Source organism: Nycticebus coucang, chromosome 1, assembly GCF_027406575.1.
Source record: "Nycticebus coucang isolate mNycCou1 chromosome 1, mNycCou1.pri, whole genome shotgun sequence".
Taxonomy (NCBI): Eukaryota; Metazoa; Chordata; class Mammalia; order Primates; family Lorisidae; genus Nycticebus; species Nycticebus coucang.
Window position 1 is genome coordinate 177806915 of NC_069780.1, and position 27308 is coordinate 177834222.

The following is a 27308-nucleotide window of genomic DNA, read 5'->3' on the forward strand; positions in this document are numbered from 1 at the left end:
CATTAATGTAACAGCTATGAAATAATATTAATAATAAAAAAGAAAGAAAAGAAGTAAAAAGGTAAAAAAGAAATTATATATGACCTTGTTCATCTAATATAACACGATTCATCTGATTCTTTAACCTCTGGGCTCTCTGAGCATCCAGTGACTTCCCAGCTTTTTTCCAAGTTATATATGCTTTGCCCCCTCTAATAGAGTAGCATACTTACTAGACTGGAATTAATATAAATTCAAGAAGGCCCAGACTTTTAGAAAAACTCTCCCCTTATCTGTCTAGTTCTTATAATTTATTGTAAAACAATTGGTAGGCCTTTCTATATTATCATAATTTTCTTAAGTCATGGCGAATCCAGAAATGTTAAATTGTACAAAATGTCACACTTCAAAAATTAAAATAAAATAATAATATGTATGGTATGACTGAAACATCATCATCTATGAATATTAAAAACTAGACTGGGTTTGGTGGCTCACACTTGGAACGCTGGCACTATGGGAGGACAAGGTAAGAGGGGGACTTGAAGCCAGGATTCCAGACCAGCCCAAGGAACAGGTGGGATTCTGTCTCCACAAAAAACATAAAAATTAGCCAATTATGGTGGTGCATGCACTTAGTCTTAAGTACTGGGGAAGCTGAGGGAGGAGGATCACTTGAGCCCAAAAGTTGCAGTAAGTGATGATGACTTCTGCACTCTAGCCCAGGCAACAGAACCAGACTGTGCCTCAAAAACAGACAAACAAAACACCCCAATTTGAAGAATCCTGTGTTATTATTTGGTCTATTTGTGTTACACTGAGGCAACATACACCAAAATGTGGGGAAAGAGGCCATTCTAATTCATTACAGGTCAGAGAATGAGGTTTTCTTTGGCTCTCCCTTCATTCACATAATTACATATTTAACATACACTATCTGTTAGGTACTGTGCAGAACTCTCGTGATACAACAAAAAATAGTATGTTTTGTTTGTACTGTAGAGGCTCAGATGTTTTATAGTGGATCCTGTGTTAGTTTTCTTACATTGTAGAAAAAATAACTGCAAACTCTGTGGCATAAAGGGGCACCCATTTTTTACGTTATATTTCTGCATGAGTGATCTCAGTAGGATTGACTGGGCCCTTTCATCAGGGTTATCAAAGGTTGAACTCAAGATTTCAGTCAAGCCCATCATCTTTCTGAGAGCTCTAGAGAAGACTCAGTTTCAGGTTGTTAGCACAATTAAGTTCCTGTGGTTCAAAGAGGCCGCAATTTTGGAGCCTTAAAAAAAGATGGAGACTTTACCTCTTTCATGTTTACATGAATGGAGCTAGAATATATTCTTCTTAGCAAAGTATCTCAAGAATGGAAGAAAAAGTATTCAACGTTCAGCCCTACTATGAAACCAAGTTATAGCTTTTATATGAAAGTTATAACCCAATTATAGCCCAAGAATATGGGGAAAGGGGATAGGGAGGGGAGGGGACAGTGGAGCATGGGTAGAGGGAGGGTAATTGGTGGGACCACAACTACGGTGCATCTTATAAGGGTACATGTGAAATTTACTAGGTGTAGAATATAAATGTCTTCACACAATAACCAAGAAAATGCCACGAAGGTTATGTTAACCATTTAGATAAAAATATTTCAAATTGTATATAAAACCAGCACCTTGTACCCCATGATTGCATTAATATTCACACCTATGTTTAACAACAACAAAAAAAAAACAACAAAGAGGCCGCTATTTTCTTGTTCCACGTCAGAGACTACTCTGGTCCTTCCCCTCCTCTTTCAACCAGCTACAGCTCCATCTTGTTTCAAAATTTTCACTTCTTCCCCCATCCCGAACTGGAGAAGAAATTCTGCTTTTTAATGTGTATTGAATTAAACTTACTAGGATAATCCCCCTATTCATAACCAACTTTAATTATATCTGTAGAAATTCCTTTGTGATTCTGCAAAGCTGGGGGTCATTGAGATCATTGTAGCCTCTGTCTACACAGACACAGGCAGAACATAGACAATAGAGAGACCAGCCTTGGCAGAATGTATCTTTACACTGGCATTTGATGCTGCACTACTCAGCAAGGTAAACACCTGAACTTAAAAAGAAATGATTTAAAAAAAAAAAGAAAGAAAGAAAAAAAAGGAAAGGAAAGATGGTGGAAAGTAGCTAACAGGAGTGCCAAAATTCTCTTTTCTGCACTGAGGCTGATTAATATCCCACGTCTGACAGTATTACTCCATCTCCAGGTGTTTAGATTTGTTGCTGTTGCTGGTGGTGGTGTTTTCGTTGTTATTGGCAACTCTAGGTATTTGGAGTTAACTTTATAAATGATTTGCTTTCCCTTTGGGAATCTTGGTGAATGTTTTATAAATTTTTAATTGAGGATCTAGGTGTCTTAGCCAGGATTACACCAATGAAAAAGACCCATTGGGTAAAATATAAAGGCTAGCTAAGCAAGTCCAACATTTGTAAGGCCGACCATCAGAAACAGCAGCCTATAACTCTGAAGCACAGGCCAAATCTGCTATGCACAGGAAGAATTTATTTTTCTTCCAAGAAGCCTAAACTCTGTTCTTATGAGCTTTCAATTCTTTGAATCAAACCCACCCAAGGTATCTAGGAGCAACTCTGTTACTTATAATTAACTCATTATAAACTTTCCTCCCTTCTACAGAATACTTTCACATCTATTAATGTTTGATTACACAGCTGAAGACTATTCCCTGGCCAAGTTGATACGTATACTCCTCCATGAGTAGTTTTGTTTTTTTTTTAAACAAACAAAAGGATGTTCGCTCTATCAAAACCAGCTCTTCCCTTCTTTTAATAATTGATTAAACCATTAAGCTGTGAGATATATCCAGAAAGAGTGTAAGTTCTTGGTGGCCTTGCAGATGTCCCAACCATTAAGATATTTTAAGAATGATATCGATAGCACACGTAATACTATCTCTATGCATTTTATAATGTGGTTTTAACATTGTGGTAAGTTCAAAGTCAATTCAAAAGTCATCTAGAGCTGTCCGTTGATATTCACAAAAGTAAAATGGTTTCAGGTCAAACACAATGTCATTTTTTTGCCTATTCCTTGTACTCAGTGCTGTTTGCCTATATTCAAAAGAAAGACCTTGAGTGTGCTATGATGTAGAAAGGCACTGTTTATTAACTTGTTTTGTGGGTGGCCTGATTCTGAAATGAATCTGCTGTTTGTTTATGTAAGCCCTGATTGCAAGATTTCCCTTAGGTTACTGCAATTATTATATTTGACCATATCAATACAAATTGCCTCTTTCTTGTCCCTAGGTAATTTCTAAAAAAATAAATATGAGGAGATATAAAAGGTTATCCATTTCTCTGCAAAAACGTTTCATTGATAAACTCATCTCTAAAAGACTGGCATTATCTTAAAACTTTCAAATTAAAATAAAAATATAACTTATGGCATGTTATAATTTTTTTTAGTGATTTTAATGTCATGTCTGTTATGTTACCAATAATTTTCATTACTGTCTTCATTTATTCATTCATGGAGAATCTAAAGTTTTTCCATGGAAAACTGGGAAGATAGGGTGACCACATATATTTGAGCAAAAAATATTTTTCTAAAGATTACATACTAAAGTTAAATTCTTTCTGATGAAAAGAAACGTTAGAAAAATATTTTTCTAAAGATTACATGCTAAAGTTAAATTCTTTCTGATGAAAAGAAACATGTTAAAGAGCTACACTTTGGTTTACAGTCTTAGATTTCTTTCTCCATCATTCTAAGCAATTATGATAACTAAAATTGTCATAAAGTCACTTGATGTTATTTGGTAACATCACAGAAAAAGTGTGTAACCGTGATATTATAGTGAAGGTTTCAGATAGCAGAAAGCTCTTGGTCTATATTTGAAATTGCCATGAGATATATTATGACATTATTTTAATCCAATCTTCCTCTACTTAATGACGGAGGAAATATTTAAATATAAATCATTTTTACCATGAGTCATGGTGATGTTCTTTGGAAAATAATTACTTCTGACAGGTTTTTAACTGAAATCAAAATATTGCTGTATATAAAATATATAAATGTAACTTTGGAAATGCTGTTTTATAAGTTTGTTACTTCATAATTTGTTAATGTCTAATGCACAAATCTTATAAGTCTCTTCTACATAGAACACAATTTAACTGAATAAAATAGATGCAATATTCAGCTCGCTACTATCAATTTGACATTGCAAATAATAGATTCAAGTCAGTGTTGGAATAGTCTAGTGTTGCTGAACTGTGGCTTGTGGGTCAAAGTTGACTTTTCTGCCTATTTATGTATGGCCCGCAAAAAAAAAGAAAGATATTATATTTTTAAATGGTTCCATTTTCAGTGATAACGTAAGTACTTAAAGATAATTACAATTTGTCCTTTTTGCCTCAAATTCTAAAAGGTTTATCCACTCCAATAAGAAAAAGATTGCTAACCTATTTGTCGAAAGAACATGGAACAATGGGGTGTTAGAAGAATTGACTTTGGGTTTATTGTTTTAAAAATTGTTACTGCAGTAACCCCCGGCAGGGTACTCTTAATTTATGTTGGCTCATAGCATACTTTGTTAACCTCAATTTCTTCACCTGTAAAATAAACATAATACAATTTTGCTCACCTGGGACATTATCTCCATTTTCAAAGGAAATGACATATATAGAATCTCTTTGAAAAATCCATAACAATACCAAGGGTTACAGAATCAGAGGCCAGCCTGAGCCAGAGCGATACCCCCTATCTCTAAAAATAGCCGGGCGTTGTGACAAGTGCCTGTAGTCCCAGCTACTTGGGAGGCTGAGGCAAGAGAATCACTTAAGCCCGAGAATTTGAGGTTGCTGTGAGCTATGATGCCATAGCACTCTACAGAGGGTGACAAAATGAAACTGTTTCAAAACAAGAAAGAAAGAGAAATTTGTCCTTATCATTATCTTTTTACACAATGCTGAAAAATTTACAGATAAAATAATATTATGTCTGGGGTTTGATTCAAAAGTGTTCAGGAGAAGATAAGTAGACAAAATAAGAAAATATAGTGGAAAAAAATATAAGCCAAGAATAGCTGAATGATGAAGATGAGTGCTAAGAACACAGATGTTTATTTATTAAAGTTTTCTCTACTTTTTGTGCATGTTTGAAATTTTATAATAAACAAATGGAAAAGAAAGATTTAAAATGAAATAAGAGAGTCTATTTTTTCTATTTCTATTTCCAATCCTAATATGAATATCAGATTCTATTTCTCAAATACAAAGACCTTCTAGAAGGTGACCGACAATGAAAAGCAGGTTGCATAAAAGCATGGGAGAGATTTTTGCCCCAGAGTGGAAGATGTGCAGTGTTTTTAGCTACGCCTCTTCTCAGAAGCCATACTCCTGTAAGAAGGTGACCTGGTTTTCTGTGGGATTAGAACCAGTTTTCTTTTTACCTGTCTTTGAGGAAAAGGAATCCAGTAAGAAAGAGAATACAGCTGCTCCCCTTTGTCAACCAGAAGGCATTAATGCCCAATTATTTCAGCTGATACCACTGCCCAGTGACATTTGAAACTTATCTATGAAAAAATCTATATACACTCAGAAAACAGCCAGATAGCTTTATCTCTTTAATTTGAAATACTTAGCTTGAATGTTATGTAATTATCTAACTGAAGCCTTCCCTTTCTTGGTGTATATAGACATATACAAAAAGCAGAAAAGCCCTGGAAAAGGAAGAAATAAAATAAGGATTATTTATTCTCTTCATTTTCTCAAGTATATATTTCTTATATACAAGAAATGATAAATTAATGTCTTAAAATCCAATGCCAATGAGGAAAAAAAAATTAATTTCTCATGATGCATGTTTTTGAATATAAATATGTAATATATACACACATATATGGTATAATATATATTATATTTATATATTTATTTATATTTATAAATTAAATATATGTTATATTATTTTAATATAATATATATTATACATTACCAAGAGTCCTGACTTAAGCAGGATAAAAGGTACTTATGTAACAAAAACACTTATACCCCCTTAATTAAAATTGTAAAATAAAAAGAAAGAAGAAAGGAAGAAAAACTAATTGGAGAAGAAAAACAAACCAAAAAAAGTAGACAAAAGCAATAAACAAGAGGAAGGCAGAATTTAACCCAGAGGCCAAAGTTAGCTGATCCCTGCACAGCAGGATGTGAACTGCGTCTATTTCACCTGCCATCAAATCTGTAGTGTCCATGGAGTTACCTGTTTGGTATATGAACAATGCTCAATTAATATTTATTGAATGTCGAATTTCAGAACCTTGGATAGAGGCTTATAGAAACTACGTTCTTAATATATTTACAGAATTGAACTTGAATTAAAAGAAAGTACTGTTCAAGTCTTATGTTGTATCATAATCTCCTCTTGTCCTTAAAGGTGATGTGACATGAACACTTTTTCATATCAAGACATGTTTCTAAAACATTTTAATGGATGCATTCACTTATGAAACTTTCCTACATGTGTATAATCAATAATATTATATTGGTGGTTTCAGTTTCACTCTATTCCAAAGAATGATTCATTACACAATATTTTCTCAAGAACATCTGTAGAATTGCCCGGTTAATCTACATCCATACACCATACACACACGGACCATTTTATTACAAATTTCAAAGCTATTTCCCTAAAGTAATAGTGGTTTTTATGCCCATCAGAATTTTGCTACTATGTTTTAATATTCTTGCTAAAAATGGACAGCACAATTTTTTACTTTTTTAATGGAAAAAATTTCCCCTGGATATAAACAGTAGTGTGACATGTATTTGGCTTATATCTATGGAACATAATAATTAAAATTAACAAAGATTTATTTGGGGGTATACATAGTATACATAAAATTACCTGTCTTCACTAATAATTATAGGTGATATTTATAGAGCTCTCACTTGTTTTTTTTTTTGAAATTATATATATATATTTTATTTTATTTTATTTTTTTATTTTTTATTAAATCATAGCTGTTTTTAGGGCTGTGTGTCTATTAACTCAATCAATCTTCTCCATCTATGTACATTAACTCATTTCATACTATTTTATCACCCTTTTTATCTGAGGAAACTGAGGTGAACATGCTTTTAGAAAATAGCTCACATATTCTCAATTGCCATTTGTTTCAACACCAGGCAGTGAACTACCAAAATCTTTGTGATTTTTTTTATTTTATCATTATTACAAAAACTTAAATCCAAATATTTGATGTACAGCAGGCAGTAAAAGGGTTAGGTCAGACTGTTCACCAACAGTCTGAGATATGTTTAAAAGCCTGTGTTACCACGGAGAAATTAAATTGTTTTAGTAAGGCCAACAGAGTCAGCAAGACAAATACAAGTCATCTATTCTTTATGTTGTGGTATGAAATTAATGACTTTTGCTGAGCGAGAAGAGCAAGTTGACATGAAACTGGGTATTACGGTCAGTGTAGCTGAGAGAAGAATGAAACATCATGTCCAGAAGTTAATAGAGTCGCCAGGAAACCGAAAGAAAAAGTTTGATTTAATAAATAAATGAGAAAAAGGGGAAGCTCCTTTTAGAGCCACTGTGTAACAATATCAACTTTATGATTCTATCTAAAGTATTTCCATCCGAATGCCTGTGGAATACCATTAGAACTGGAGAAAGCCCAGTGATTTTTCTGTAGTGTGGTGTCCTGTGCTGTGGCCTAGATGCTGAAGATAGGCTACAGTAAGATTTCAATGCACATTACAGAGAACCTAGGAACAAATGGACAATGATATATGTGTGTCAAAAAGTAATTAAGCATTTCACAGCAGTCATTATTTAAAATGGAATGGTGCTTTATTTCCCTATATAAAATTTTACTGAACTATTATCTGGATAGGTATTAGGACATTAAGTTTAAAGTTGTCTTAAAATGTGATTGAATGGGGAAGGCTCTATACAATTTTAGAAACTGTTAGAAATATAAAGTAGGTGGTTTTATACCATCTTCAATATGCTTGCTGTCTTTAGAAAATAGAGTTAAAGGCATGTAGATTGTTATTGTGTATATAATACACCATTGACAGTTTAATTATGGTAATGTTCTATTAAAGAAAAAATGTGGAGTATGTGGGGGGTTGAAATTTGATTGAGATGTAATTTACGTACATTAAGCTGTACATATTTAAAGTGCAATTTAGATGAGTTTTGAAGAGGTGTATACATACCTGTTAAAAACCAACATAATGAAGTACTGAACTTTGCCATCATTTCAAAGAATTCTTTATTTTATATATCTCTGCCATTCCCCATTCCAGAACCATCTATTGCCAAACATTTATCTATTTTTTATCATTACAAATTAATTTTCATAGTTTTGAACTTGATGTAAATGGTGTTATATACTAGTCATCTATTTTTTTTTTGGCTTTTTAGGTTCACATAATCATCTTGTGATTTCTTTATTGACTGTACTAATAGTTTATTTCTTTTAATCGACAAGAAATATTCCATTGTATGAACGTATTACAGTTTATCTTCAGCTCACCTGTTGATGAACAATTGACTTTTTCCCACTGTGGAGCTATTATAAATAAAGTCAATCATTGGTGTGCATGTTTTTAGCTGGAAATAGACTTACTTTCCTCTGAAGTTAATACCCCAGAGTGAGATGCCTACCTCGCCCAAAGGCTTATATTTGTCCCTTAAAAAACTACCACAATTTTTTATAGTGGTTTCACCATTTTATATTCCTGTGTCCATTATATGAAAGTTATAGTTGTTTCATATAATTGCCAACACTTGGTGTTATGAGGGTTTTTCATTTTTATTTTAACTCTTCTAATAGTTGTATAGTGATAGGAATTAATTAAATGTACAATTTTATAGTTTCAAATTAATGGTAATGTCTAAATCAGATTTTTGTAATCATAGGTATTTTTAGCGAATAGCATATTCATTGGATAGTATTTCTTACATTAGTGGTTCCAGATCTTTATGCATTCTACTCTACCCCAGCCTTTCTGAATCTCTGTAAAGAATAAATATACCTGCTCAAAGAGAAAATAAACATGTCCCTCTTTTTTCTATTAAGAAACATTAGTCATTAATATTTTACATGTGCATTTATTGACTATTTTTTAATTGTTGCTAAAAATGTGTATAGTTTGGATTTTGTATGTATAATTCTAGTCAACACTGACTTTTAATTGCTTTAAGTGAATTTCAGATACATTGAATTTAATGTTCTTAATCTTTTAAATATTGTTTAATTCATTTTTCTTGCACTTGATAGTCACATCTGAAAGATATAAAATAGAATAAATCAGAGCTAACAAGAAAGGTCTAAAGTGCCAAGCAATTACATCTACTGAAACCCTTTTCTTTTCTTTTAATTATTCACTATGCTGTTTTGTTATTTTAAATAATTGCCTACTAAATTGGAAATGTGGTTTTAAAGGCACAAAATATATTAATATTATATGTCCATTCTTCAAGTATGCTCCCTGGTTTTAAGTTAGTTCTCAATCATTTTAATTAAATTACCTTTCCTTTTTTTTTTTTTCCTGACCAGGACAATGAAGAAAAAGACTAAGCTCCCAGAGTAGGTACAATAAAACTATGTGAGTTTAAACCGTTACACTTGGGAAGAATGTTCCTGACCTTAGCAATTTTCTCACCTACCCCATGCACAAATCAAGAATTTCAGGCTAATTCTTAAATTACTTGACTTATGAAATAATATTATTCATGCTATAATGTTATTTATAGTCTAAAATAATGAAATTGTTAGTGTCATGGGGAGAGGGAGACAATGTGTCTGCATATACTCTTTCCTTCTCCCTTACTTATTTCTGAATTAGGCAAAGGAGTTATCACACATCATTACTCAAAATAGATCATGTAGTTTTATACCTGACGGAAATCTTAGAAATAATATAGTTTAATCTCATCACATTTTCCAATAACATTATTATTGGCTAGAAGTTTTATAATGCCTCAAGATTATAGAGCTAGTTAGCCCCAGAATTTAAGCTTTCAGATATCTAGTTTAGTTTTTTATTTTTCCAGAATTTCACATCTCAAACTCAGGAGTGCATGGGTGGCTTTGGCAACAAAGATGTGATATTTTTCTTAAATTATGGTAAATTTAGCCATTCAGCATTTCTGACTTAGATGTAAGCAGAAATATGTACATGAGAATATTAGCATTCAGTGAAAATATGTGTAATAATACTTTCTTGATACTGCTGCTAAAAAGATCACTTATTTTATGAGTTAGGCAGCTTGTTTTATATATACATAAATTTAAAACAATTAGCACTGTTTTGAGATTTCTTCCTTTTTTCTTTGAATCACACAGTCTTGTAACACAATGAGTTGTGGAGAGGTCATATTTGAATCTGAAGTTGTATAGAGAAGCAAAATTAGTTTTGTGTGAGAATCATGAGACCAATATTTGGACTATTTTCCTAATACATCCTATATTTAAATAATAATAGCCAAGATCAGAAAAGTCCATGAAAAATAAAAGGGAAATTATTCCTGTACATATAAATCACAATTTTTCTGTCAGCTCAGAGTAGCATTTTTTCTTCAATAAATTACCATTATGGTTTATACTGTTTAGAATAAACCTGAGTAAGTCAATAAAGAAAGAGTGGCTTCCATTTGTAACATGTATACTGTTAGGTTCCTGTTTGACTCCAAAATAACTCAGATGAATATATTTTCAAGCAATAATGTCTGAAAAGAAGGACATCAGATTTTCCAGTTAGTATCCAAAAATGAAGGGCAATCACTTGCTCTTTTTATTTCTCATTTCTTCATCATTAAAATAGGAGAAAAATATTATGGTAAGCTATTTTATAAGATTCCCATAAGAATCAAATGAGATAACAGGTGGTAATATTACTGGCAAAATTTAAAGGCTATGTTAATTTGCATTATCATCATTTCTTGTTAGATAGAATTTGTTTTGGACACCTTGAAAAAGTGTGGCCACAACACTTCTCTGTAAGGTTATAGATGTGTCTGGGATTTTTAAAGAACCATATGAAATTGGACAGTACAAATGAAGTTTAAGAAACTTATAAATTGGGCAGTGCCTGTGCCTCAAAGGAATAGGGCGCTGGCCCCATATACTGGAGGTGGCAAGTTCAAACCCAGCCCTGGCAAAAAAACAAAAAAAAAACTTGTAGATTAAGCTTGAACAAGCTGGAAATGAACTTCAAGTCTCCACATTGTGTTTGAGCTTTGCTATTACATTATGCCCTTTGAAGAACTGGAATAACAAAAATCTTCATAATTTTGGCCTAATGTGTTGTTAGCAATTGTTCTTTAGATAGCCATATATTTAAAGAAGCAATAATTAACCACATTTGAGGGGGAAAGTAAATGAATTTCAGAAGAGAATGTTTTAATTGCTCAATTTGTGCTAATGAAATTACATCATTTGGAAATTTTACATGGACTTTATTTTTTAGGCAAAAGTTAATTTTTGTTGAATTCCATTTTCTGCTAAAATATACATAATAAATTTTACAGACCTATTGTGATGCAATATTTTATCAGTTATAAAAGCTTTTAAAGATGCAAAAATGATTTCTGAAAGTCATAAAAGACAATTTTCCTCTTGTATTAGAAGTAGGTATGTTTGTTGATTTTAACATTTGGGAATTTCTAAATATTAATTATGATTTTACAGTTATAGTGGTGAGTTCTAATTCTGGGTTTCCTCTGTACAGAAAAATTTACTTAAATTATCAGAGCCTTAACTTAATCAGTAAAAATTTAAAAAATTATAATAATGCCTGCTTACCAGGATTGGTGTAAAGCAGAGCTAGCCAATCACTTTTTTATCTTTTTCGTACATTGGAAAGAAAAGAGTTGTCTTGGGCTACACGTTAAATACACAAGTGAGGTGATTAGCAAAAAAGAAAGCATCCGTGCATACTGACCCCACAGATAGGCAAAAAAAGTCTTCACAAAATCGGAGGCTGTGGGCCTGTGGGCTGTAAATTGGACACTCCTGGTAGCTTTCATGGATAATAAGTAGCATTGAAGTATATCCCAAACACCCAGCACACAACGAGCTTAAAATAGACACTGCCTATTATTATCATCACATGACTGCTGTCACCCCTCACTCTCCCCATAAAACAGTTTTATCTTGGTTTGTTACTCCTATGCATTCTTCCTCATAAAATCAATTAGTGGTCCAAGATAAGTTTAAAAATCTATTGAAGAGTCATTCAGGCTCTCTGCAGAAACCGTGCAGAGTGTGAAAACCCCTTGGATTTTATGAGAATGAAACGCTTCCGTAGAAGCATCATCAGTGCACTAGCACGCAGTCAGGGTTTCCAAGTAGAAACTGTGCTCTGCAGCACAAAGTTAGTTTCGTGTGCACCTGTTTTCTTTGGTAACAATAATTGCTGCGTAGCAGAGTTCAGGAACCTAAGCCCTGTCTTAAAGTTTAGAAAGGCTTAAAGGTCATTATTTAAGTTAAGATCTTTAGAACAGGGCTTAGATCAATATGCAACAGAGTGCTTTAATTGCATGGCCGATGACACCTCAGAAGAGGCCATCCCATTGTTATTTGTCAGTACTGTGTTAAAGACTAGCCAGTATCCTCCCAGAGAAATTAATAGCTATATTTTTTATTTACAATGCATACTCAGGGCTCATCCATTTTGACGTAAGCATCCTCTTTTATGCTAGAACACTCTCATGGTCATCTATAATTGGATAATCAACATCCCGTTCAACAGCAGCTAAAGTTGTTCTCCTGCTCCTGCAGTGGATTGACTGGGTTTCCTCACTGTCGGGTCTGATCCTCCACCAGCTGAGGGAGCAAGAGACTTCTGCACAGAGGCTGCCCTGCCCCCTCTCCTCCAGGCACTTCTCAAGGGGCATCTGGGGTTTCAGCTCTAGTACGAGTATCTGTTCTATTTACAGCAACTCAGTTACCCTGAAGTTTTATTTTTGTGAGAAGTTTCATCAAAGAGCTTGTATTTTAATGAGTTACTTAAAAAACATTACTTGGGAATGCATAAGGCAAACGGATTCTCTGTTATATATGTTTGGTGCATTCCCTTATTGAAATCTGGGGGGTTTCTAAGATTATATATGTAGTACACACGCATCACAATGCAGATATAGCCTCTCTCTCTCTCTTTCACACACACACACACACACACACACACACACACCCCAAGGGAATAATACCATATGTCCCAAGTGAGACCTACTTGTAAAAACAGAAGTGCTGAACATATCACAGAATCATTGTGAGAGGACAGTCTTAGTTTTTCTCTCTGGCAATGAGAATTTTCTCACCCTCAAGACATGCAAATGACTTTTTTCATCTGTTCTTTTTACGTTATTTGCATAATTTTCTCCTGCAAAAGTGAGAGCTGTCAAAAATTAACCATTTGGGGCTCTGGCATTCAATTATGTGACCTTTTCCAGAGACTTAGAACTCTTCAGGGAAGTAATCCCTTTGGATGTAAGAAACGTGAAAGTTCTGAGAAGGTGGTCAGTGGCCGAAAGAGCCGATGACGGATGGGGACCAGGAGGATGTCCATGGTACATGACTGCATTTACAAAGGTGTTTGACATTTTGGATTTTCTCATACCCTTTCGTGTTTTTGTTTTAGTAAAACAGTATTTCAACAGATAGCACAAGAGATGATTCAGGTGGATGTAATGTTGTGCTCTCCTATGTTAACTGAGGTTAATAGTACAATGCAAATATATTTTGCAGGCGTGATGGTAATGTAAAATGCTACTTGAAAAGCTACACAAGCAATACTCTGTTCTTCATGTCTTAGTTTGAGTGCATGTGTCTGTAGAAAACTGCCAAATACGCTTATTTAGTATGAATACTTCCTTTTTATAAATGCAGAGAGTTGCACTCTGGAGGGCTGTAATAAACCCTTAAATTCATTTCCCTTTGACAAAGGTTGAAGCCCGTAGCAGGCTGGGGCACAGATAAGTGCAGTTATCTCTTTGATCACATTGTTTTAAACATTTTTCAGCTTTAAGCTTGTCTTGCACAGCAGTTCTATCAGTTTTTTAATTGCTTCATAGCACCCGATATCTAACGTGAATGTACCTTGAAAACCAGCAGGTTAAAGCACATTTAGTTAAGTCCTGAGATGGCTAACGCGGCAGCTAATTTCCTTTCAAATTATCGTCATAGTTGTAGTTCATTTATTAGGCTGGGAACGACAAGATTTTCAAGAGGCTCCGGTGCCTGTTTCCAATTTCCAGGAGACCCTCCAGCCCTCGGCATGAGCTGGCTGCGCACCGGAGCGTTCCTGCTAATCAGGTCAATGGTCCTCGCCTGGCTCCGGGGACCTGACAGGCGTCTATCACAGTTAGGAAGCCTCTGAACGGAGCACGCTCGCTCGCGGAGAATCTCCCATTCAGAAACATCGCTCCGTTCCTCCTTTACTCACTGGGAACCTCTGAGGATTTCAGCTGATCTCTTTCTCTCCTTAGACAGCGAGGAGCGCACTGTAAACGGGGACCCGAGCACAGGATGCAGCTCCTTGCAGGGTGTTGATTGAAAACTTCCATCTCCCCACCCCTGCACGACTGACTGGACTGATTTCTCACCTCGTTCACAGAAAAATCTTTCAATTAAGGTAAGTGCTGCTTTCTCTGGGTGACTGCGTCACACGGAATTTCTGCATTGAAAGTTCTGACTGACTAAACTGACACTCTGCACTGCAGCAAGTGACTGTTTATGTCAGGGAAAGCTCAGTTTATAAGCAAGTGTCCTAGAGTCGAGAAAGCATTTTGAGGATAACGACATTTCAGGGCAATTTCTTTTGCAATCTAATCATTCTGCCTTGCATCAGGAGAAAATAAAAGGGAGGATGAAAAGAGAGGTAATTTCTCAATTTACCTTTCTAATAATCTATTTAGAGGACTGTGCAGTGCCAAGGTAAATTGATTTTGATTGAAGTGATTTGTTGTCAAATGGTAAAATCTCTGAGACTAAAGGCTTCAAAGTTAAATTAGATGGAAAGAAAAGCCTTGCAAATCAGAGTTGAGATTTTGTGCAGCTTTCTCATTAGCAATGTTCCTGAGCTCCCTTTTAGTTGAAGGATTTAGGACTAAATCCCTGAATAACTTAATAATGTCCATTTAAAACTTATAGTTTCTAATGCAAATAATAAGAAAAATGAACTCAGAAGATTTAATATACCATGGATATTCTTATACATTCATCTTCTTATTCAAGAGAGATGAATTTCTTGTATGAGATAGATTAATGAAAAAGAAAGAAAAGAAAAATTAACTGCTTTATAAAGTACTTGTATTTGAAAGGATCTTTCTTTTATAACAAATTAAGGTTATGTGTTTGTTTAAAATCTTAAATTTTTATGTTTTAAGGGTTTTTGTTGTTGTTGTTATTGTTGTTACTATCAATGTCTAATGAACTGAAGGTAAGCTTATATTTTACACATATACTTTAGGGCAATTATCTAGGAAATTTATGTGAACCAATTCATATTACTTTTTTTATACCCATTTTGCTCTAACATTCATTAAATATATCAAGAATGATAATGGAAGCATTTTTTTACCAAGTTAGATTTAATTATCTGAACTTTTCTTTCTACTTTGCTTTGCACATGTAAATATACTCTGATGGCCTCTCACGTTATGGTAAATTTCTATGTGATGAAGAAGAATAAAGTAATTATGTCACTACAATTATATGTGATCTATTAATTAGCATTCTAAATACTTCCACAGTAGCAATTACTTGTTATTGTGTAGAACTTATACTATAAAATGCTTTTCAAATAATGAAACTTTACTTAAAAATACATACATTTCTATAATGTTTATGTAAATTAAATTTCAGTAATTATTCTGCCGTATTAAAGCACAATGTAAATATCTAGCTGCTTTTACATAAAGATTTATAATGGTATCCTACTGTGCTTTTTAGAGTGAGCACTCATATTTCCTGAAATACTGACTCCATCTTCCTTCCATGGGTGTCTAAGACGGGACATTCTATAAAGTTGTCAGAACACTGATTTTATGAATTGGCTATCCTTCTGAATTCTCTCGAGAGCTTCTTAGGCTGATATGGATGTTAGTATTCCTACAGGAATAAAATCTTTTCTAGATTCGTGTAGACAGTGACACTTACTGACACTCACACTGTACTTATTGGTTGTTGAAATGTTTTTAGTCAAAGCCTCAAGACATTTATCTACCTCTGCTGCACTGAGATTTCTCTCTTTTTTCTGGAGAGATGGTTTCTCAACTGATTGAAAGATAACCGGGAGACAGAGAGTGTGTTAACTGCTGTCACTGTCATAGGGTCTTTGATTTCTTTTCTCTGTTAGGCAAACTTGATAAACAGGAAGAAACAACAGGGAACAAATGGGGACATATTTGCCACTAAAAACTTGTACGTTGCTGAAAACATTCCTATATGATAGACTATGCCTTATGCCAACTTCAAAATGAATGGTGGCATCAGCTCCGATGAACTTTTATGGAATGTATTTACCATTGAAGTGTATAGCCAGTGTTTGACCATTAAAGGATGTGTTGAGTATGGAATGAAATATTTATGTTTAAAAATGAAGTCAGTTGCTGTTCTTATTCAAAAGGGAATTTCTAAAGTTGTTCAAAGAGTTTAATTATTACTGTAGTTATAGTTCTCTTAATTGGCATTCTATAGATTGATAAGAGAATGAAGAATGTTTTGCATCCAATTGAGAATTAGTAGTGTTTATTTTAGGTGGAACTTGCCATCTTAATATGACTCTCTATTTTTTGTCACTTATTAAATTATCTTCAGGTGCCATGAGACATCTAGTTTCTGTATTAAATCCTATTATTATTCATTGGATGGTAATTTATTACTTCAGTAAAATCATAAGACATCTTTATGATAACCTCATAACCTCACTTAGAGTAAAACATTTCAAATTTTAAAGACAAAAATTTGTTAAAATTTGTTAAAATTTTCTTCAAAACATATAATCTGCTCTTCAATATATGGTATTTCCAATACAAGACAATGGATAGAGGCAATATTTAATACACCTAGCATGCTTTTTAATTCCAGAGAGCCAGGTTATAAACAATGCATGCATGATTATATAACATCAAGTCAAAAGAATTACATAAGTCTTATTTACCCCCACTTTCCTGAGAGTGATATGGAGACTGGGAGAGGATATATATCAAGGACATACCATAGCTAGTGAACCTATGATTCAAGTTCAGATATACCTTTGTTTAAAGATCATATACTTCATACCAGTGTTTTTCAACCTTTTTAATCTCATGGCACATTTGAACCTAAACTTTCTGTCACATATTTAAATTATATTGATTAAAAAAAAAGAAAAAAAAAGAATATGCTTACTGTGCTTTTGAACTTCTTTTGAAAATAATGTAATGATCTTTAAAAATTTTCAACACTCCTCTCGCAGCACATGAGTATGCCACGGCGTACTGGTTGAAAATCATTGCTTTATACCATACTTCTTTTTTTTTTCCTCATAGGTAGTGACTATTGTGATGTTTGACATGATATTCATGAATATTTTAAGACTATTTTTAAAGTAGTACATAGTAATTATATTATGCTCAGAATAGCATAATAGAATACCATATTACCCTATCCTGAGGATAATGTAATGATGCAATAGGGTGATGGTATCCTATTACCCTATTTTGAGGATAATATAATTACACAAAATAAATAATTGGCTTACACAGAATGAATAATTTTGTAAATCTGTAGTCACCAATATTTGAAACCAGGATGCATTTTGTTTTTATAGGTTCTGATACAGGTTAGTGCTGAAGTTTTTGCTTCCAGTTGGTTCTGATTGCTAATGACAGAGAAAGCACTCTACTATAAACATAAGCAATACTGAAATTTAATATTTGTAATATGTACACCTTTCCAAGGGAAGATGACACACTCTCAGGATGAAATAAAATAAAATGTTGAGGTATAAATTCAGTGTCACTTGTATTGAAACAAGATTACAAAGGAAATTAAGGGAAACCAAGTTAATGGCAAAAGGCCTATGCAATATGAGAGAAGATATAGAAACTAACAGTTGGAATTGAATATTGCAAGTGATCTTAATACAATTGATTTAATGTACAGGAATCTATTATTGCCCACTAAGTTTACATAAACTTTTCCATAGGTACACAGAGATTTGCTATAACTAATTATGTTGATAATGTGACACTGTTTTACAACTAAAATTTTTAAAGACAAAATTGACCTGGAAAATTTAATATGATTATCTATCATATTCAAAGATGTACTATAATGGTAACTGGAGGTTAGTTTTCATGGTTATAAAATATGATTATTTACTGTGCTCTTACATCTTCACAAATCTGGGAAAACAAACAATAATATTGTACAAGATACTGTGAATAACAATTTCTATAGTACTATGATAAGAAAAACTGTGAATAAATAGGTCTGCATAATTCCCAACCATAAATCAGCATACTTTCTGATTTATAGGTATTTTAGCAAGCTGTTGGCATAGCCTAAGTATGTATAAGAATACACACACACATGCACACACAAAGTATAAATACCTGTTACGCCCTTCTTATTATTCCAAAGGGATGAATGTAGTCTGTAAAGAGCAATACTGCAGAGGAGTTTACCATGTTGCTAGTCCACAGTGCATAGCTGGTGCTATCAAGAAAATATGATCATTGGTCTTGACAACACTGGCCACTATAGATTTAACTAAAGATGAATGTGGCTTGATGTAAGACCGCCGTACCCAGATTGGCCAATGCCCACCATATGGAGTTACAAGAAAAAGCACGCCAATACAGAATGCTCTGTGTGGCATAGAAGTACCTGACTTGGTGACTTAAATAGGAAATACCATGTAGATCATCAGGAGCTGGTGGGGAGAAGCAGAAGTTGACAAGCAAAGAGATGGTGGTCTGTGGATATCATGGATAAACTGCAGTTATAAGGTTGGTAGAATGGAAAGAAAAGAGGTTAATTGCCTTAAAGTAATGAGAAGAGACAAATTTTCTGACTTGTCCTCATGGCTAAGCACAAGACGTATGCACTCCCTCGTGGAAGGTCAGCAGGGTCCTATCATCCTGAGTGGAATTGCCTACACACCATATGGTGGTGAGACTTTTCTCTTTTCCACATTTTTTTCCTGTGGTTTTAGTCCCATTAACCAATTCAAATTGGGCATGACTATTTTTCTGACAAATGAAAAGACTGTAATTGATTCAACACCGTATGAATTCATAGGCGATGGAAGAGGCAGCAAGGTATAGTGACTGTAAGTACGTTTGGAGTTCACCTACTTTGATTCAAATGCAACTGAGGCTACTTGACAGCTTTGCAGCCTTGGACAAGTTCATTAAGGTGTCTAAACTTTGTTTATATGTTCTTTATAATGAAACTAATCATAGTACTATTCCATAGGGGATAGAGATATCAGGAAATAGAGATAATTGATATAGCATACTTTAAACTGTTCAAATGCTAAGAAAATGGTAGCTGTTATTACAAACAGGACACTTTGTTATTAGACCCTCACCTTACTTGTCAAATAGAAAAATTTATAGGGATTCTCCATACGTGCAAGAGGGAATGCTTGGATATTATCAGAAGCTCCTGGAATCATTTCCTGCCACTGTGTTTATATTAGTACATTTGGATTTTAGGAACATACCTTTCTTGTGGTTTTATTAAATTTATATAGACAAGTGAATGTTTCTTGAAAGAATGTAATTTAGGAGTCAGTTTAGAGTAACCTTCCTATTTTTGATGAAAGAATAAAGTACCAATTGAATCTTTTATTTTGATTCTTTCTTGAAAATATAGAAAGGAATTTTTTAAGTCTTTAAAAATGTGTTACATTTGCCAAAAGAGGCAACAATCTAATTTGCCTTTACTGGGGTGAGAAAAATAGCCAATGATCTGTTTTTGTAAATGGAGTTTTACTGAAACAGTACTTTTAAGGATTTCTTTTGGGCAGTACTAGTGGTGACAGTCGCCTTCATGGGAAAGACTTTATTTCTCCTTCATTTATGAAGCTAAGTTTTTCAGAATAGAAAATTCTGTTTAAGAAAGTTTTGTTTAAGAAAGTTAAATATAGGACCCCATTTCCTTCTGGACCCCATTCCCTTATGGCTTGTAAGGTTTCCTCTGAGAAATCTGCTTTTAGCCTGGTGAGTATTCCTTTGTAAGTTTTGTCTCACAGCTCGGAGGAGTTTTTCCTTCACTTTGACTTTGGCCAGTCTAATGATTATGTGCCTTAGAGATGTACTGTTTACAATGACTCTTCCAGGAGTCAAATGACCTTCTTATACCTGGATGTCTGCTCACCAAGACCAAAGAATATGTACTTTATCATTCCCTAAAATAGTTTTTCCATGCTTCTTGCTTTTTCTTCTCCCTCTGGAATTCCTGTAATTGTTATATTCAATAATTTTACATAATCCCACAATTCTCCAAGACTTTATTGATTCTTCTTGATTATCTTTTCTTCATTTTTAACTGACTGGTTTAATTCAAAAGCCATGTCTTCAAGTACGGAAATTCTTTCTTGTACTTGGTCTGTTCTGTTGTTAAAACTTTCCACTGTTTTGTACTTGAAGAGCTACTCATTTTTATATAGTCAATGAATGCTTGCACATTACAAAGCCTTTTTGAGTGGCCAGCCATCATGGTGGCTCATACCTGTAATCCTAGCACTCTGGAAGGTCAAGGCAGGTGGATCACCTGAGCTAAGGAGTTTGAGACCAGCCTGAGCAATAGTGAGACTCTGTTTCTACTAATAATAGAAAAACTGAGGCAAGAGGATTGCTTGAGTACAGGACCTTCAGGTTGCTGTGAGCTATAATGCCATGGCACTCTAGTCAAGGCACCAGAGTAAGACTCTGTCTCAGGAAAAAAAAAAAAAAAAAAAAAGCCATTTTTGAATAGTTGAGCACAAAGAGACAGTAGAACCTGGAAAGCTAAAAATATTTTTTTCTTTTGCCATTTATTTATTTATTTATTTATTTATTTATTTTGAGACAGAGTCACATTTTGTCATCCTTGGTAGAGTGCCATGGCGTCATAGCTCACAGCAACCTCAAACTCCTGGGCTTATGTGATTCTCTTGCCTAAGTTTCCCAAGTAGCTGAGACAACAGTGCCTTCCACAATGCCCAGCTGTTTTTAGAGATGAGGTCTCACTCTGGCTCAGGCTGGTCTCGAATCTGTGAACTCAGGCAATCTATCTGCCTCAGCCTTCCAAGTGCTAGGCTTGCAGGCATGAGCCATCATGCCCAGCCCTCTTTTGTCTTTTGACCTGGCTTAGAATTTCTTCTTGCCCTTCAGAGACAGGAAGAACTTCTTAGAAAGATTTATCTGGATACTTTAGAAAAGAAACATTCATCTTGAGTTTGTTTTTCTTTTTTAATCATTAGCAGAATAAATATTTGGAAGAATATCTTTAAATGCCTTGTGCCTACACGCATACATTTATAGCAGTACAATTCACAATTGTAGATGTGCAAACAACCCAAGTGCCCATCAACATATAAATGGATTAAAAATATCATAGAACACTACTTTGTCATAAAAAAGAAAATGGTGAACTAATGCCTCTTATATTAAGCTGGATAGAACTGGAGACCATTCTTCTAAGTGAAGTATCACAAGAATGAAAAAACAATTCAAAAGTTGAAATTAAGCATTCAACACTTATGTGCAGATAAGGAAATGACTGTTATTGGAAATAAAGCAGGTGGGAGGAGGGAGAAAGAGATGGGTAAATTCCCACCTCATGGGTACGATGCATACAGCTTGGATGATGAGCACTCTTATAACTTGGACTCAAACTGTACAAAAGCATGTAATTAACCAAAGGATCTCTACCAGTATCTCTGAAAATTTTAAATTAATCATTTTTAAAAAGAATATTTTTAAATGTCTTGAAGATAACTAAAGATGCACATCCAGATAGATTCAGAGTTATTTCTTCTTATCAACTCATCCATATTCTACTATGCTATTTAAATCCCCTAATTATAAATTTTGAAAAAGTACTAATTACCAGTATATACAGATGCATACATACACACAAACATACACATTAAAGTATCCCCTTTCATAATTTGTATATTGATTGAGGTAATAAACAGTAAAATATATTTTCTTACAATGGAATGTTTTTTTTTATTCTTTAAGCCACACATTCTTAGATTTTGGTATATACAGGGTGTCCATAAAGTTGGTGTGCTATTTAAAATAGTTGTGTAGAAATCAAGTACTATGTGACTTTAAGCACAGATTCCTGGGTCTCATTCCTGAAGTACTGATTTAGTAGGTTTAGGGAAAAACTCAGGAATCACAGTTTTGAGACATTTGCAGATAATTCTGGTAAAATCAAAATATATGAAGATGCAGCTTAATCACCAGAAGTTTTAACATTTCCCAGGTAATTCTATTAGGCAGCAAAGTTGAAGACTGCTGCTGTATAGTCCAGCAGGGATGAGACTTAAAAAGAGCATGCAAATTATCTGGAGATCTTTTATAGTGCCTTTAGAGGGTGCCCCAAGAGTCTACCCTTCCAGGAACCTCCTGGGGATGTTGATTTGCTGGTGATGAAAAGCGCTGCTCTCACTCCACCACTGCTCCTCTGCCCCATGGTTGCTGCACATAGACAAATTTCCACTGAAAGACCTACCACAGGATTGTGACCTCCTGCCCAGCTGACCTTGGCTAAAGATGGATCAGTCTTTCCAAGAAGTTCTTCCTGTCTCTGAAGGGCAAGAAGAAATTCTAAGCCAGGTCAAAATTGAGAAAAAAAAAATACAAATACACACACACGGTCTGCAAATTAAGTTTGCAAACTTGTCACCATGGCCTTACATTGGCAGCACTGTACAAACTGTAAGGTTTCCTAACCGTGGCATATCAGTATCTTACAGCTGTGTTTGTATTGATGCGGGTCAGTATCATGCTGAGTGGCATTCATCATTTTTGCTATGTATGTGCGTGCCATTGGGAGTGTGTCAGAGCTTGAATTAGAACAATGAACGAACATTAAATTTATTGTTAAACTTGGGAAGAGTGGGAGTGAAATCAGGGACATGTTAGTACAAGTTCATGGGGATAATGCCTTCAAGAAACAGCAGTATACAAATGAACTGAACATTTATCTGAGGGCAGAGAAGGTGTTACTGATGAAGAGAGGCAGGGCATGAGCATAACTAATGAAAGCATTGCAAAGATTCCTCAAATTATGCAGCAAAATTGTTGACAGTCTGTGAGAAGCATAACAGACCCAGTAAACATCAATAGAAAAATGGTTAGAAAAATCTTGGCATGAGAAAGGTGTGTGCAAAAATGGTCCTGAAAGTGCTCACTCATGAGCAAAACATAAGACAGTCAAAGTCTGCCAAGACGTTTTGGAGGGGCAATGTCTTGGGCCATGTTATCACTGGTGATAAAACCTTGTGTACTAATATAACCCTGAAACAAAGCATCAAAGTGCACAAGGGAAGTCATCCAGTTCCCTATGACCAAAAATGTTCTGTCAGTCCAAATCAAGAGTCAAAACAATGTTGCTGAACTTCTTTAATATCAAAATGATTATTCATTGTGAATTTGTACCACCTGGACAATTAACCGAGTCTTTTATTTGCATGTGCTAAAAAGCCTGTGTGAAAAGCTAAAGAAAAATAACCTGAATTTTTCACCAACACCTCATAGCTCTTGCATCACAATAATGCATCAGCTCATATCGCACTGTCTCTGAGGGAGTTTTAGCCAGGAAACAAATAATTGCATTGGAACACCTCCCTACTCACCTGATCTTGCCAACAATGACTTTTTAATTTACTGACAGATAAAGGAAATACTGAAAGGTAGACATTTTGATAACATGCAGGACTTCCAGATTAATAATACCATATATTTGATGGACATTACAGAGAAAGAGTTATAAAAATTGCTTTGAAGGGTGAAGTAGGTACTGGCATTGATGCCTAGCTTCCCAAGGGCAGTACTTCTAAGTTGACTCTAGTGATATTCAGCAATGAGGTATACATCACTTTTTCTAGGATGAGGTTATGAACTTAATTGTCAAACCTTTTATATACACATATATGCACACAATTACATATATATATAATATACACACACACACATATATATATATATATAACATAAATACACCATTCTGTATATAATTTTTGATGATTCCTACTTAATTCCTCTGGACATAGAATAATTGGTTATTTTAGAAAGTATTTAGATAAGCATTGTTAACCTGTTTGATTCTTTGCAATTAGGAGGGGACAGATCGTTTATCATTACTCCAGTCCAACTTCCTCAAACGTAGAGAGTTTTGGCTTTAGCACCACTCAAGATAACTCCACACCCAAATTCAGAACTTGTCAGAAATTGCTGACTTTTAGGTGGCATCTCAGTTTGCTCCTTTCTATAAGTGCAGTCCTAAATCTGCGTTATTTGTCAGTCCAGCTTTCTTCTTTCCTAAAACTGAATTGCAAGGATATTGATTTTAGCTCTCTTCTCTATTTAACTTTTTTCCTCTTTCTAATTTCAACTGCCACATTTCTTGATTGTTGCTAAAATCTACAAACCACAGAGTGTAATGTATTTCATTAATATAGACACAAACATTGGCTAGTTTCATTGCCGTGATTTTTAATTACAAACCTGCTCACAGAATCTTCCATTACCCTTTCTCTATTATTTTCTTCTAGAGCATTTCACCTTTTATTAACTATATGGTTTCTAATTTATTTGATTATTATTTGTCTCCTCATTTCTTATGAGATTTAAGACCATAAGCTCCATGTTGGCAGAGTTTTTTTTTTCTTGTATTCAAAGCTGTAACCCAGTAAGTAATGCCTGTCATGGAATTGACCCTCCGAGAATGTGTTGACCAAAAGATGAATGGTCATCTAATTTGTATGGTCTGTGTGCTAGTATTGAGGCAAGTACTAGATAATGGTAGATTTCTCTTCATTAAAAAATGATCCAATGTGACTGTGAAAGATTTAAGCATGTTTCAGATTTACATTCATCCATGAATTTGCTCCATTCAATTTAATAATTTAATTATTAAATGCATCCAAAAATTTATAATTATTATGTACCTCTTAAGAGTCAGGCACTGTTTTAGTCCTAGGCATGTTGATAAGACCTAGTTCTTCTGCATAAAATACTTAGTCCGATGATGAGGAGCCCCAGACAGGAGAAATGCAGTTACTGTACCTGGGGTGTGCACTCACAGGAGATGTGCTCAGAATGCTGTGAATGCAGAGGCAGTAACTCCTAACTTAATTCAGAGGGATCAAGGGATGTTTCCAAGAAGAGAAGATTCCTGAGCTATAAACTGAAAGATAGCTTGAATTTAGACAGATGGGAGCGGGACCATAAGAGGGTACACTATGTAGAAAAGCACAGAGAGATGATGTGAGAACTTCTGACACCTTCCAGCACCACCTTGGTTTCCTTTGATGTGCAGAAGGTTTTTAGTTTGTTATAACATCCATCGTTTGTTTATTTTTGTTTTTGTTACTTGTGCTTTTGAGGTGACATCCAAAGATCCAAATAGAACTTTCTCAAAAGGAGACATACAAATGGTCAACAGGTATGTGAAACAATGCTCAACATCACTAATCATCAGAAAAAGCAAATCTGAACCACAGTGAGATAGCACCTCCCCTGAGTTAGAGTAGCTATTATCAAAAACACACAGAAAGAGCAAATGCTGGCAAGGACGTGGAGAAAGAGACCTCTTAGACACTCCTGATAACAATGTAAACCAGTCCTGTCATTATAGACAACAGTACGAAGCTCTTTCAAAACATTAAAAGTAGAGCTACCGTAGGACCAAACAATCTCACTCTTGGGTATTTACCCCAAGCAATAAAATCTGTATGTCAAAAACATATTGGCATGCTCAGATTTGTTGCAGAACTACTCACAATAGCCAAGATAGAGAATGAACCTTAGTTTCTATGAGTGATAAATGGATTTAAAAATGTGGTATATTTACAGAATGGAATATCATTTTTCCATAAAAGGAATATGTCATTTGCAACCACATAGATGAGGCAGGAAGACATTATGTCACATGAAATGAGCTAAGGCACAGAGAGGCAAACACGGCATAATGTTACTCATATGTGGAGTAAGTGGAAATTAGCACAGTGGTTAGGAGAGGCTGGGGAAGACAGGAGGAAGAAGGAAAAGGGTGAGGTTGCCCAGTGGGTACAAAATTACAATCAGATAGGGCAAAATGTATTGTGATGTTCCCGTGCACAGTAAGGGGCGATGGTTACTCCTAATGTATACTGGGAAAGAGGCGGAAGAAAGGATTTTCTGAGCACAGAGAGAATGATACATTTCTGAGGGGATGGATTTGCTAATTAACCTCATTTGATTCCTCTGCATTGTAAACGTGTATGGAAACATCATACTCTACCCCAGAATTACGTATAATTGCAACGTGTCTCTAAAATAAATTTTTAAAAAAGGACACATGAAAATTAAAGACAGGCAAAAAATACATGCCAGAAGAGCCAGTAAGTTTTTGTTGAAACTGAAGGGAAAGAAAGAGGAAGACACTTAAAACGTCATGCTGAAAATATTCAGAAACTCAGATAAAGACCTTCGAACCGAATAAAGTTGAATGAGTGTGAATGTGGGCAAGTGGGTATCCTGTGTGTATCCAACCCCAGGCTCTCAGGGGTTTTGTATTGCTTAATTAGATGTGTGAATTTATTTCAGTTTCAGGTTTAGGAAAAGGGCGGAGTCGCCAGAAATACACAGAGAAGTGTTCACGTTCTCCTGTTTCTCATTTGTGACCCAACAGGAAAGCCCACTTTTGGCTTCTACTCTTTCAAGAGAATCCAATTCAAAGATAACTATTTAAAATAATGACATTGACATTCTTAGGTGGGTAATACTGTGAGCCTTTCATTTCAGAGGTAAAATATTAGAGCCTTTCATTTCAGAGGTAAAATGTGAGATGTTAACTACTATTTTTTTCCTCAAAAACTTTGTCCCTCCTGTACAGATTATTGCTAATTTTGGCTAAAATCAAATAGGTGATGTCAGTTCTTCACTGAGGCTTTCTCTTACCATTCTACCTAAAATGTGACACCCTCCTTCTCTTTCTCCATCTTACACTCACCCTTTATTGCCCCCTGATAGATTTTTTAATGGGATTACAGGCATCATGAAGAAAAACCCTCCCTGTTTTAGCCTCGTTACCAAGATCAGTG

General features: G+C 34.6%; 1 protein-coding gene across 1 annotated transcript in view; it reads left to right on the plus strand.

Moving 5' to 3' along the window:
* Window positions 1-14375: 14375 nt before the first annotated feature.
* CDH12 (cadherin 12) overlaps window positions 14376-27308 on the plus strand; it is a 439546-nt gene continuing 426613 nt past the window's right edge. Inside the window, exon 1 of the mRNA XM_053596561.1 lies at window positions 14376-14645. The gene's annotated coding sequence lies outside the window, so the exon portion shown is untranslated. The remainder of the gene's footprint in view (window positions 14646-27308) is intronic.